The sequence below is a fragment of the Watersipora subatra genome, chromosome 3 (assembly GCF_963576615.1).
Source record: "Watersipora subatra chromosome 3, tzWatSuba1.1, whole genome shotgun sequence".
NCBI classification, from domain to species: Eukaryota; Metazoa; Bryozoa; class Gymnolaemata; order Cheilostomatida; family Watersiporidae; genus Watersipora; species Watersipora subatra.
In genome coordinates, this window is record NC_088710.1 from 47560389 (window position 1) to 47563944 (window position 3556).

The window sequence follows — 3556 nt, forward strand, 5'->3', positions numbered from 1 at the left end:
TCGTTTTCTGTTTTCATAAATGACATAATAATTACAACTCTATGAACTCTTTTAGCTCTATGAAACGCAATGCCTTTTTGCCGTATTAGGACTAATTTGTTTTCGGCAAAACAATATCAACAATAGACTTTCTTGATGTTAAAAATTGGCGATTAACTCTATGAAACACGATGCCTTTTTTGCGTTTTTGTGAACCTCTATTTCCGGCTTTTTGCAAGGTTCAATTGCTAAATCACTGTGAAGGTTAATACTTTTCACGCGAACAATTGTATTATCTCGAGTAGGAATAGCATCTAGATTATCTCACCTTTGATCAGACAAAAACACTACAATATCTCATTTTTACATATCGTCGTATCAGTATCGTCGTATTCAGAGTTTTGATGGATAGCTGCAAGTGGAACAGTAACTTTTTTATACACACACTTCTATGCAAGAAATCTTATTATTAATTCAACATATTCAGAATTTTTATTTTGTTTTTTCAATTCGTATTAATTGTATCATTATCGAATCATCTCTTATTGTAATCGTAACAAAACAGACTCAATTTAGCTATTACTTGCTAATTACCTCACTTTTACATCTAAACCCTTTTATAGTTGTTTTATTTTTTTAATTTGTTTGACCTGCCCGAAACCTTTTCCTCATGATATGAAGTTTAAAAATGGTTTGACTATAAGTTTGAAAACCTTTACAGTTGTTTTTAGTTAGAATGGCAAATGTTGTTATATGTTAAATGCCAATCAATTTTCTGTCCACAGACTTTTTTACTACCCGGGCAACGTCGGGTTGTACAGCTAGGTGTATTAGCTTACACATATTTCCTTCTAAACCTAACCAATTGGTAATTCATAATTAATTTCACAATTTACAACAAACATTTGTAAGATGACTGTAAGATTACAAGTATCAGTTACTCCTCACTCTCTTATATTTACATACATTTACACACTTTGAGAAATATATATACAAATATAATATAGAATTACATTTTCTTATTACAGTTATAAACTTCTTATAACTTTTGAAGTTTATAATATGAGTTTTCAAAATTTGTTTCATCATCGTTATTATTTCAACTTGCATTTTTTAAAACATAATTTGAGTATCGCATTTGAAGTTTAAACATTATTCATTTTCCTATCACTGTTATTATTACTTGGTTACTTTCCAATATTTATTATTAATATTAATTTTTTATTCAACCATTTTTTGCAGACATTGTTCTAATAAACTTTAAACTACAAAATACTACCATGTTCTGTCATATTTTTTAGTATCGTCAAATTCAAAGTTTTGATGGATAGGTTTTGGTGGAACGGTATCCTTTTATACCCACACGCTTCTATGCAAGAATTGCTACTATTAATTCCACATATTCAGGAATTTTATTTTGTTTGCTCAGTTTGTATTGATTGTATCATTACCGAATCATCTTTTATTGTAATTGCAGCAAAACCGACTTGATTTAACTATTACTTGCTAATTATTTCACTGTTACAGCTAAACCCTTTTATAGTTGTTTTATTTTTTTAATTTATTTGACCTACACAAAACATTTTCCTCATGATATGAAGTTTGAAAGTTACAGTTGTTTGACAAAGTTTGAAAACCTTTACAGTTGTTGTTATCTTCTCTCTTAATTTATTTCAACTACACAAAACACTTTTTTCATGATATGTAATTTGAAAGTGAGAATGGCAAATGTTGTTATATGCTAAATACAAATCAATTTTCTGTTCAAAGAATTTTGTATTACCCGAGCGACACCGGGTAGCGCAGCTAGTATCTATATATATATACATATTTCTCAAAGTTGGTCGGATGTGTGTATGTCCAGCTACAGCTATTAAAATCTTGGAATTAAAATTCCACACTCTGATGGATTTAAACTCACGGCGAATGCAATCGTGAATTTAAAATCGAGACGCTCAACCACTGAGCCATAGAGGATGTATTGATCCATATCATTATCATATATCTTATCTACACGCTAATTATTTTAGCATTGCGCCCACGCATTACGATGCCCCTGTTAAGAAATATTTTTCATACGGTTCAATTACTGTATCTGGGGTCAAGGCCAATTCTTCTCTCATGGACAATTATATTATGTCCGCGGGAAGAACCTTGACATTCACTCTACATTCGGTCAGACAATGACAGTGCGATATCTCACTTTTACATTTGTACCAGTATCGAAAGGTACCAGTATCGTCATATTCAAAGTTTTGATGGAAAGCTTCTGGTGGAACAGTAACCTTCTTTATATACACACACTTTTATGCAAGAATTGTTATTATTAATTCTACATATTCAGAACTTTTATTTTGTTTTCTCAGTTCGTATTAATTGTATCATTACCGAATCATCTTTTATTGTATTCATAGCAAAACTGATTTAATTTACCTATTACTTGCTAATTATTTTACATTTACATCTAAACCCTTTTATAGTTGTTGTATTTTTTTTAATTTATTTGATCTGCAAAAAATATTTCCCTCATGATACTTGAAAGTTTGTAAGTTTGAAAGTTACAGTTGTTTGACAAAGTTTAAAAACCTTAACAGTTGTTATTTTCTTTTAAATTATTTCAACTACACAAAGCATTTGCTCATGCTATGTAGTTTGAAAGTTAGAATGGCAAATGTTGTTAAATATTAAATACAAATCAATTTTATGACCAAAGACTTTTTATTACCCGGGCAACACCGGGTAGCACAACTAGTATATATATATATATATATATATATATATATATATATATATATATAAATCTCAAAGTCTTCATATCTGTTTGTAATTCAGTTTGTCCAGCTATAGCTATTAAAATATTGGTATGAAGAATCCGCATCGCAAAAGATTTGATCTCAGAACCTCCCATTCAAATGCCAATGCCTTAAAGGTTGACTTGCAACAAAATTCACATTACAGTTATTTGGTAACAAAAAATTCACCATGTCTTACTCTGTTGTGTTGTAAGTGCCAAATATGTGAAAAAGTATCTTGCAGCCTTTACTCATTAGAATAACACACTGTATGACGTCAAGCTAGGGTGAATTGAACATGCAGTGCATTGAACTTACCGTACTTATTGTTCTTAAGTGTTAATTAATTATTCAGCAATACTTAAAAGAATACTTAAGAGACAATCGATTGATGTAGGTGTTAGGGTGTTGGGCTACCAATCTGAATGTCATGAATTGGAGTATCGTCTAAAAAACTCCTTTTTATGACTTTCACTCAGTTTGTGGTCCATGACTGCGGTAATTTTACAGTAAGTTAAGAGGTGCTGACTCCCACAACATCAATTTACAATGATTTGATCATTTTTTTAGATGGCAAGGTATAAAAAATATTTCATACGTTAACAATAAAGCAAAACAAAAAAATAATTTTCCTAAATATCAAAAACTTAATCTACTTTTAAATAACAAGGGCCTTAGCTACAAAATAAGCCAATTTTCTCGCACAACTGGAGAGCTCTCATGCTTGTGAATAGGAATGTTGGTGATCCAGCTTTTTACCAGCGATATTAAATAACAAAAACCGC